Source organism: Podarcis bocagei (assembly GCF_964188305.1).
Source record: "Podarcis bocagei genome assembly, chromosome: 1".
NCBI lineage: Eukaryota > Metazoa > Chordata > Lepidosauria > Squamata > Lacertidae > Podarcis > Podarcis bocagei.
In genome coordinates, this window is record NC_138125.1 from 76,934,891 (window position 1) to 76,946,617 (window position 11,727).

An 11,727-nucleotide genomic window follows, 5' to 3' on the forward strand; every position below is an offset into this window, starting at 1 on the left:
ACAGCTAATGTTGGATTTTAAAGGATCAGAATGTCTATGCTTTGTGGTACACCAAGAGTGACTTCTACTAGGGTTTGGACTATGGATGCAGACTTTTTCACTGCCAGCAAAATCTGTTTTCCAACAATCCTAACCTTGCAGTCCCAGATGCATCCAGGAGATGGAGTAAAAGTTAACCAAAAGAATACTTCTGAAGACTTGGCTGTGTTTGGATGGAGAAGCAAATATCTGTGCCATGGCCATTTTGAGCTCTCTGATCAGTAGCAAATGCTGCCTGACGTGACACATGGAACTGCTCGCCAAGTGGAAATAAAACCCATGCTTCATGAAAGGAAAAACATGTTGTTGTTGGGTTTGTTTAAAAAAAAAAGAGAGAAAAAAGAGAAAGAGAAGAAACATCAAAAATTCATAGGAAGTATGATGACTGGCAAACTGGACTCATTAGGCTCAGTTCAGATCATGTTTACACTTGCATAAATCCAAAGCGGTGCCACTGAGGTCTAGAGGGATGCTCCAGTAAAGCAATCTGACTCTACTCACTAGCTTTAACCATATCCCAGGAGAGGGGCCAGAGCTCAGGAGTCGAGCATCTGCTTTGCATGTAGACAGTTCAGTCTCTGGCATCTCCAAGTATGGGAAGGATACAGCCCTTTCAGAAACCCTGGAGGGCTACTGCTATTCAGTGTGGATGGTTCTGAGCTAGATGGACCAATTGGCAGCTTCCTATGCTCCTATGTTGTGCAGGATATTAGATATGGTGGGGGGTGGGGGGGCATGTGCATGCCCCCCAGATCTGTAGAGCATGGATAATATGGTATGACAGTGCCTGTTACCAACAGCTGTTCAAAACTAGCAAGATGACCATCATTATGATGCGAGATGAGTCTGCAAGTTCACCCATGTGGTCAACATAGGTAAAAGGTAAAGGTACCCCTGCCCGTACGGGCCAGTCGTGTCCGACTCTAGGGTTGCGCGCCCATCTCGCTTAAGAGGCCGGGGGCCAGCGCTGTCCGAAGACACTTCCAGGTCACGTGGCCAGCGTGACGAAGCTGCTCTGGCGAGCCTGCACCAGCGCAGCACACGGAATCGCCGTTTACCTTCCCGCTATAAAGCGGTACCTATTTATCTACTTGCACTTAGGGGTGCTTTCGAACTGCTAGGTGGGCAGGAGCTGGGACCGTAGACAGGAGTTCACCCCGCCACGGGGATTTGAACCACCGACCATACGATCGGCAAGTCCTAGGCGCTGAGGTTTTACCCACAGCGCCACCTGCGTCCCTTCAACATGGTGCCATCCAAATGCTGTTGGACTCCAACTCCCACAAGCCCAGTGGTCAAGGATAATGGGAGTTGGAGTCCAACAATATCTGGAAGGCATTACTTTTACATTACTGCCATGAACTACTGGGTGGTGCCATTCTGTGGTGCTTTGCAAGCGCCTACTTATTGCTCTGCCTTGAAGCAAGCCTTCCCTAGTGGCAGGCTTGAAGAATAAGCTTTGTCCTCCCTTCAGCATGGCCCAAGTAAGCCCCTTTTCCCTCCTGCAGCGAATGGCTTCTGTTCACTTGCATGGAGTACATGGGTGCACTCTGAGATGTCACTGAAGTGAGGATGAAGCCTGCTCTCCCTGCTGTTGTGAACCCCCAGCTCTTGTGAAGCAAGCCTGCTCTGGTCTGTACAACCTCTGCTCTTTATTTGCACGGATTCTTTCTCTCCCCACCCCCACTAAAAAGTGGGACAAAATGCGAAGCTATAGCTCAGTAATGATGCAAAAGATCCCATGTTCCATCTCCAGCATCTTCAGGTAGGGCTCGGAAAGACTCTCTGAAACCCAAGAGAGCTGCTACAGTACGCTAGTACAATGGTCTGACTCAGTAGGCAGGATCCAACTAATGCATCTCTTCAGTGGAAGGATTTCTGCTAGCCCAATGGGACTTTATCCCTCTCTTCTTCCCCCACGTGTGCCCTACAACCTCCCCAGATCTGCTTGTCTGGGGGAACCCTTACAACAGATTTAGGGGCTGTGCAGGGGAAGGTGGAGGGATAGTCCTGTTGTACAAGCATGACTCCTTATGCTGATGGAACATTTTACCCAGCACTACTTTGGATACAAGGCAGCTTTCTATGCTCCAATACACATCGACGCCCTGCTCAGGCGTCATGCCTCAACAGGAAATTTCCACCCGCGTCAAAGGTAGGAGGACCACACATGCTGGGCCCACTCCCAAAATATCTGGCTCTGCCTGCTCATTCCCAACCTTCATGCGTCGAATGGGAAAGCTCTGAGGGGGGCATTTGCCCACGTTTGCTTGAATGTGAATAGAAAGCTCCCACAGGATGGGGAATCCAGATTAAATAGGGTTCCTGGTCGCCCAGGGAGTTACACTTGCATTTAAAGGAGGCCAATGCACCTGGCCCAAGCCTCCTGCGTGGGTATTATGCCTCTATTTATTGAACCCTAGGGAACGTTCACCACTATATCAAAAGACAGAGAATGCTGTCACCTTGCCATTTCAAATTTCTGTAAATATTTATCAAGTCCTAGAGGTACGGCTTGGGAGACTGTAGCAAAACTGGGTGATGTGTTTGCTTTGTCTGCCATCTGTAAGATAGACAGGCAGATACCGACAACCACAGACCCGGCAAGTGACATTGGGTCATTGTGTTTCCATGGGCCTTCCACCATCTGTTTCAGTCTGCCTAGTCTAAACACGAAGGCCACAGTTCAGAAGAACCTGACAAATATCTCTGTGCCCCCAGCAGATCTGAGTTCTGTGTTTCTCAGAGAGCCCTCCCTGCCACTCAGCAAAGCACTTTTCAAATCAAAAGCCGTTTCTGATGCAGCAGGTGAGGGCGAGAAAATAAGCGGAAAGCAAGGCTATGCCAAACTCCCTTGAGAAATTTCGCTCATCTGATCAAACTTTCATTTGACCTCTCTCAAAATTCCTCAGATGTTTTGGCTGGAGAGGGGCCTCTGTAGTCACTTGAATTTTGCTTTCAGCAAAACCTGGGGGTAATCCAGGAAGGATACATGGAACCTGGCAAATCCAAGGATAAAACTGCCTGTATTGGGAAGGCAAGTGCATGCAGAGTCCTACCCTTCTCCCAGACATACTAGCAATCCACATGCAGGGGCATTTGATGTAGGCTTGGGGGGTTTGGGGGGGGGCAGGCGACAGAATTCAAACCAGCAATCCCCTCCACCGACATTCTGAGATGCTGCTCTCTCATAAGGATATTTTCTGAATGCTTGTACCAGCTCTCAGTTACCGGTAACTAACAAAACAACAGAGATAACACCTGCAGCTCACTGTTAAACAGATCAGAGAAAATAATAAATATAGTGGTCTAGGGCTGCCATACATCCGGAAAACCCAGAAATGTTCTCTTTGAGGGGCCAACATGCCCATCTGGGCAGATTTTTACATTTTAAAGGAAATGTCCTGTTTTTGGGGCTTTGGTGGCTAAGGCTTGGGCTGCTCTGCACATTACAGCTGCTGCCAGCCTGAGCCAGGGAAAGCAGGCACAGTGGCAGCCCCGCATGCCCTCACACCTCTTTCTCCAGCTCAGGCTAACAGCAGCTCAGGCTGTCCTCTTTTTTTGCTCTTCAAGATATGGCAACCCTACCTAGTCTTGATTGTTTAAGCAGCTGAAATGAATGGGAGTTCTAATCTGCTCTAGCTTGGAAGTTTAGGGAAGTGTTTGGGGAGGAAGGAAGCTAAAGGAAGGGAGAGATCTTAAAGATCTGTGTTTCTGTGCCACATACAGTGAAGTGAAGAGAAGTTAGCTCCCCCTTTTGGGGGGGCTGCTTTGCAGGCAGGAATCCAGGCCTTCGCAGCGACCCAGCAGTGGGCGGAGGCACGCAGGCCATGTCCCTGGCCATGTCACGCCCCCCAGCCAGCCAATCGGGTTTTCCTTGGGCAGTGGCTACGGCTGTTTAAATTGTGGCGTGGCCGGGGAAGCAGCCTCCTTTTGCCTCCATTCTTGGAATCTCCCAGCCAATCACCCTCTTTTCTTGCGTGGATTGACTATGGCCTTGCTATCACTAATGTCAGTCGCCGGGTTGTGGGGGCCAGGTAGGAATTTTTCCACTTGGCAAAATTGGCACTAGCCATTTGGTTTTTGCCTACCTAGTAGCAATTGTCACAACTTTGTAAAGTTAGGCATTGGGTTAGCCTTATTATGGGAGGAGAGGGTGTTGCCTCCGCCTGCCCCTCCTCGTTAAGTGTATCCTGTTAAAGAGATCCGGGGGTGTGGTTCCTGTCTGAAGCCTGGGCGTGGGATAGGGCCATGTCATGACCCCAACGGTGACCCCGGGGGTGCTCTTAATTGATGTATATCATATGGCTCCCCCTTCCGGTGGTTGACCCTTATGAGACTTCTTGCAGTCGGGCAGGAGTCAGGATATAGTCTTGCTTCACCCAGTTGTCTAAGCCAAACTGCTCACATCTGTAACCAATAAAGTTGTGGCCTTATTTTTCCCATTAACCCAATATACTTGTGTTGGTGTATTTATTTCGGAGCAGGCTGCGGGGCCCAGGGCCTTGCCGTGCAATGAGACATCTTTCTTATTGTGGATTCATGATGATTTCTGCCCCTGATATTATCAAGGCAGTTAAGTGCAAGAATGCTTTCAATAATGTTTGGATCTTCAAAAGTTTGGGGTGCTCATCCATTCTGTGCATGTCCTGTAACTTCCTGCTGAAATCCTGCAACTTTTTATACCTCAGTAGTTCCATGTGTGTGTTTTGTCCTACTTTTGTTGCGCTATAGTGCAAGAGTGCCCATAATGTGACAATCTTAAGGAAGCATTGCAGAACAACTAATAAGGTGGAATGATGTGTAAGTGGCAGACCTGTGCAGAGGAGGGCCTTAGAGGGTTAAGCCAGCTGTGGGGCGTGGGCTACCAGGGGCCTGCCAGACTTACACTGTCATACCAAAAACTTTACTTTAGCAAGACTCCTGCCCAGGGCCTCAGACAAGCTCTGCAAGAGCCTGGTGGGTTGCCCAAGTATAAATCTACCACTAATGTACTATTAGGGCTTATTGACACTTCCCCTTGTCCCACTGGGGAAAACTGCTCTTTAGCACTCAATCAGAGCAAACAGCAAGTGAGGTTTCCTTCCAGACTAACGTTTGCTCTGATTTAGTACTAAAGAGTGGATTTCCCCTAGGAAAGAAGCAAGGAAGGGGGAAACCACTTGGACATGTGCTTTCTGGGCATGGGACAAGTGAAAGTGTGAACAAGTCCTTAGTGTATAAATGGAGTGTTGCAGAATACCCTTGCAAACACATGCCAGTCTGGAAGGGCACTATATCTGTGTTATATCAAGCTGTGCAAATTAACTATGTCTTATTAGATTTGCAAAGAAGATCACTCCTTGGAGGCAGAAATGCCTTTAGGACAGACCTGTAGATGAGCACAACGCACATCTCACATTTTGACTCTGCAAAATCTGTTTGACCAGAGGCAACAATGGGACAAAAGAAATGCGTGTGTACACTGAAGGAAGTGATGCCTCTCTTAAAGAACTTTCAACTCTTTTAAGAAATAAGTGATTCATGATACACTCAGCCCCCTATTCTCTGCTAAGCCACTGGGTATAAGGTGACCTGGAAAGCAAAGCGATTACAATCTTCTGATTAGGATTAGGCCGGCCTGGCAACACAATTATCTTCCCCCACCTCTGCTCTTCTGCCTACCCTTTGTAACTCTGGCCAGTAAACATCATTATCATTGGCTTCCCCGTGAGAAAGTCAGCTTGTTGCTGCACCATGCTTACGGCATCAGACAAAAACAAAAATCAAAATGTACATTGGAGGTGTCTCTAAAACAATCGCTTTGCGCAAGAGACGCCATAAAGTGCTAGCACCAAGGACAGAAGGCAAAACAGTAACTAGCAACAACCTGAATAATGAAGGGAATTACACATAAATTCACGGAGTACTTCAGATAAAGAATTCAGCAGTTTTCGGAGTTTGGTAAACAGGATACAGACAACACACCATATCTGTTTGTAGAAGCACATTTTGTGACCTCAAAGCTGCAGCAGCGAGCAATTTTGTTAAGAAAGGCATTTGGTCAAAAATAAAGATATTCTACATTGTAACGTTGCATCTCTCATGTGGAGATTTGTTTTTGCAGCAAGTGGCATTATTGTTCAACTTTAAAACAGGGGGGGGGGGAACCTGATACTCAGATATAAGAAATAGCTGATTGCCAGCGTTCTGGACATGTTTGATTGAGGATGTGGAAATAAGGGGGTGCTAACGACCTGACCTTAGGCAGTTTTTGTGAAAGGTCACATAAAGAAAAAGCCAAGGTCTTAGAGAGAGATACAGAGAAAGTGGCAAATCCAAGGATAAAACTGCCGCTTTCCAGTCACTTTCATCATATTCATGACATCAGACTAACTGGCCTGGAGGAAAAATGATATTGTAAAGAAAATAGCTCACTCGAAGTCATTTGGAGCTAGTCCCTTCACCCCAGAATTGTGCATGCACTCTGCCCCAGTGGAGGGAGAAATGTCTTGTGGGTACAAGTAGTGCTAACTGGCTCTCCTATCTAACAGCCAATGTCTCACAACTGCGTAACGCATCCCAGGCAATCAGTTTTACTTTGTAACTTCGCAAAGGAAAGTTCCAGTACAAAATGGTAAAAAGGTGAAGGATCCCTGGGCGGTTAAGTCCAGTCAAAGGCGACTATGAGGTTGCCGCACTCATCTCACTTTTCAGGCAGAGGGAGCTGGCATTTGTCCACAGACAGCTTTCTGGGTCATATGGCCAGCATGACTAAACCATATCTGGCACAACAGAACACTGTTATGGAAACCAGAGCTCATGGAAATGGTGTTTATCTTCCCACCACCACAGTACCTATTTATCTACTTGCGCTGGTGTGCTTTTGAACTGCTAGGTTGGCAGGACAAAGCAATGGGAGCTCACCCTGTTGGGGGGATTCAAACCACCAACCTTCTGATCAGCAAGCCCAAGAGGTTTAGCAGTTTAGTGGTTTAGACCACAGCACCACCCATGTCCCTAGTACAAAATGACATTTACTGGCCATGCTGGTGTGTCGGTGTCAGAGCAAAATTATGAGTTCTGCTGGTCATGTTGAGTGTTCCTTAACTGAGGCAACCACCCATTGACAAGGGCAATGAATAAGCTCAAGTCAAACTACAATGAAATTTCACAGCTCCCATGTTGACTCAAAATGGGTATCTCAGAGCATCTCAACTCAACTCCTTAAAAAGCATTTACCTCTTACCTGCAGATCTTAACTGCAGATCATGCTGTTAATTTTTAAACCAGGGAACCAGGCAGAGGGCCTTCTCGGTAGTGGCGCCCGCCCTGTGGAACGCCCTCCCATCAGATGTCAAAGCGATAAACAACTACCTGACATTCAGAAGACATCTTATGCAGCCCTGTTCAGGGAAGTTTTTAATGTGTGACATTTTAGTGTATTTTTGCTGCCCAGGGTGGCTGGGGTACAAATAATAAATTAATAATAATAATAATAATAATAATAATAATAATAATAATAATAATTTTTAAACAAACCGTCAGGTGAGATGAGTGGAAATATAATCATCGATCATGTGCTGGTATCATTTTGAGTTACTTGGGAAGGATCAACTTGATTCATTTTATTATTTTAAAATTAAGCCTAGGGGATCCAGAACGTGTGCCAAATAATTTAGGAAATGATGGGGCTGAGGAGCAGAAAGGGACTGAGATGTTTCTCGGGAAAGATATATCCCCAAAACTCTTTATGAGTAAGAAGCAGGCATATTTCTAATTTTTTTAATTGCCCTCTGAAAAGAAGGAGAAATGTCTGTTTGAGATCCTCTGCAATCTAGGGAGCCAATGTTGAAGATCAAGTTGGTCTATGTGGATCTCAGAAACCCAAAGCTCAGAGTGCATGATTTGGATGCAGAAGGTTCCAAGAACAATCCCTAGCGTCTCCAGGTAGATAAAACCCTAGAGAGCCACTGACACTCAGGGATCAGGGATCAGTTGACCTCAAAATGTTGGTGGACTACAACTCTCACCAGCCCTAACCATTGGCCATGTTGGCTGGGGCTGTTGGGAGCTAGAGTCCAGCATCTGGAGGGCCTTCACTCCTGGTGCAGATGATACTGAGCTATTGTATAAGACTGCTTTCTGATCTTTGGCTCCTCTGGATGCAACACCCCCTCAAGAAAACGAGAAAATCAAGGCTATTTTACTATTTTTATCCCAAAAGGTATAGGGAATATTAGGTCAATTTTCCAGTTGAGAGGATCATCTTTAGTCAATAATTTACCAGATGAATTAAGCTTCTGTTTGTGGAAAGTCTCTAGGCAGAACTGGGATTCTCTCTCTTTGTCCTCCCGCCCTTCAGTCAATCAAATGTATTTGCTTTTTCTAGCTACTGCAGGGATAAAATACAGATAAAATGTTTTGCTGGAATTTCCAAGGTCCCAACAGCATAGTTCCTCAAAAGTCTTCTGTGCATTCCTGTGAGGTAAGGAAATTGTAGAATATCCTTTCTGAAGGGGAGAAGAACGATGTAACTAAACTAGGTGAAAAGGCACATTAGAAGTCCATTAAAGGCCACAAAATCAACTCAGTCATTCTGTGGCTTTTTCTCATTTTATGGGAAACAAAACTGTCTTTTTGTACAATACGTGTGGTGTGTGTGTGTGTGTGTGTGTGTGTGTGAGAGAGAGAGAGAGAGAGAGAGAGAGAGAGAGAGAGAGATCTTTATTGTATACAGGCGGTGAAAAAGAGATTTTTCTTGACATCTAACTTGTAAAAAGCCCAGCTTAACATCCAAACCACTAAAAGCCTGAAGGCAACGGTGCTCTTAGGGCAGCTGTATCTAACATGGCTCCCACCCAGATCTTTTTGGAATGCAACTCCCACCAGTTCCATCCAGCAAAGTCAATGGTGGTGGTAGTTGTATTCCAATGACATTTGGAGGGAACCATGTTGGCTACCATTGTGTCAGGGAGCGACCCATGTGGCCCTGAGCCTCAGCGCCAGGCCCCAGATCCCACACTCCTTTCCCTCTCTTTTCTAAAGAATATTTTTTATAAAAGGGGGTGTGGAAAGCATTATTACAGGGTGCAAAGGCAGTGCAGAGCTTCAGGCCCACTCTCTGTCCTGAGAAAAGAAGTGATTGCTGTTTTCTGCACCACAAACTGCTTTCACCTTGACTGCTTCAAAGAAGCTCATTATCCCCTAAGTAAAGTGATGGGCACAAACAGGCAATGGGAAAGGGCCAGAGTAGGTCCCTGCAGATATGCGGGGGGTGGGCGGGGGGGGGGGGGAGTTCTCAGAGGTATGCAGAAAACATTGCTTTATTGAAGGGGAAAACTCTCCTTTTCCTCTTCCTCCTCACTTCACATCTGCAAAAGATAGGGAGGGCCAAGGCTGCACTTATGCATTGCCTTCATGCTGTCTGGCAGCACAGAGTAGTACACAATCCATGAGCCCACAGCTGTTGCCTTAGGTCCAGGGGATACGCAACTTTCAACACACATCCCCTTTGAGCCCAGCTTCAAGGGAAACAACCTTGGAGCAACAGAGAGAGGGTCAACAAATTATAAGGCCCGTGTGCCTTTGGACATGCCTCCTCTGAAGCCAGTTCTCTCCCTCACCCCTTTTAAGCCTTTTCCCCTTCAGCCAGGCCAGGACTCTGTGATGGCCTCAGAGGTATCACTGTCCATCCTGATTTCATTGTTGGGCTTTTAGTCCAGGGGATGAATGTGCTGTGTTCATTCCCTAATTCCAAGACAAGTTGTCATCATGGTTTCAGGGTTGAACAGGGGGAGGGAGCAAGGTCTCTCCCCCCCCATACACACACACACACAAATCTTCAGACCCTGAAACCATTACAGGAGTTGGACAGCTGCCACTCTAGCCCCTCTGCTTAAGCAGGGAATTACTTTGCTCCCTCAGAGTTCTCCCAAGGCTACTGAGTCCTTTGTTACCCAAATAGCATAAAGAGGCTGATGTGGATGGCTCTACTCGCTCTGCCTCTCTTCTCTTCCCTTCTCCCTGCTCCATGGTGTAACAGGCATCCCCAACCTGCAGTCCTCCAGAAGTTTTGGCCTACAAGTCCCATGATCCCTAGCTGACAGGACCAGTGGTCAGGGATGATAGGAATTGTAGTCTAAAACATCTGGAGGGCCGAAGGTTGGGGAGGCCTGGTGTAAGAATGACCATGAAGGAGGGACAAATTAACTTCAGAGAATGTGCACCTACAGACAGGCATTCCCGAGCCCCATGTTCCGTTTAAAGATGGCAACACGCAAGGAAGTGATGTCAATTCTCCACTGGGCTCATCCCTGATCGAACCTGGACACACACGTGTCCTTCTTGTTATGATGAACTGTCTAGAATATTCTTCAAAATTATCATCATAGAGAGTCATTTCGCACAAAATTTCCAAGACAAATGCCACCTTTGTGTAGGGAAAGTTCATGTTTGTACACTGAGATGTGTACAACAGGCACATGTCCCTGAATGCTTCTGTTTGGGGTGAAAAAGCAGCCATTATCCAATCCCCCAGAAGTGATAAACTATGGGGACAATGTTCAGGTGCCTCCTACAGCTTCAGATAAGTGTGCACTAAAGACAGGGGTTTGGCTCAGTTAATGACACCAGTGGTATGAAATCTGTAGACTCCTTGGAGCTTGGTTTAAAGCTTTTCAAATGACTTTTCCATCATGTTATATTAATTCACTTAATTCACTCAATATGTGTCCATGCATATGTATTTTTCCTATGAGTCTTGAATGTCAACATTCCCTGCACAGGTATTTATACAGTAGTTCCTCAGCACATTTCCCCCCACAGACTGCTGCTGCTGTGTAAGTGTGAGGGGTATTTCTCTCTCCCCCCACCCTCATCTTTTTTTTAAAAAAAAAACCCTATTTTCAAGCCTAGTTGTCTAGAGACACAGCTCATCCTGTAGTTAAAATGTTTCTGGACTGTACCACTTTAGGCTGCAGGTAAAAGATTGAATGGTTGAATGTTCTTCCAAATTAAAAACTACCATCACATAGAAAATTAGATTCAAAGAGAGTAAGAGATCTAGCTTAATCTTCTCCCCTAGGCCTTCAATATATAGGATACTCCTCCTCCAGTGGGGAAACATTTATACAGTCTGAAATGGTATAGTCCAGGAACAGTTTACCACATGCTGAGCGTTCTGTGAAGGGACATAGGAAGCTGCTTTTTACCGAGTCAGTCCAGTGGTCCATCTAGCTCAGAACTGTCCACACTGACTGGCAACAGCTTTTTTGGAATTTCATACAATGAACCTCTCCAGTCCTACCTGTAGATGCCAGGGATGGAAACTGGGACCTTCTGCATACAAAGGAATGTTCTACCACTGAGCTGTGGCCCTTCCCCATATATCCTCCTCATTTTCACCCATTGCTCCCATACTTCCTGTGTGATCTTGAACAGCTCACCTACTTCACCATGCCTCTCTTTCCCCATCTGTAGAAGCAACAACAAAATTTCCCCTCCAGAACACCCCCACTCCACATCTTGGGATGACACATCACCTCCCTAAGCTTCCTCTCACCATTAACTTCTGACCCCAATGCATGTCTTTATGACAGCATTTTATTCCCATTCCCTGTTGACTTCAACATTCACGTTGACATCCTGTCTCCACTGCTTCCGTCTTGCTACCCCCTCGATCATCATTATGGCATCTCCCAACTGGCA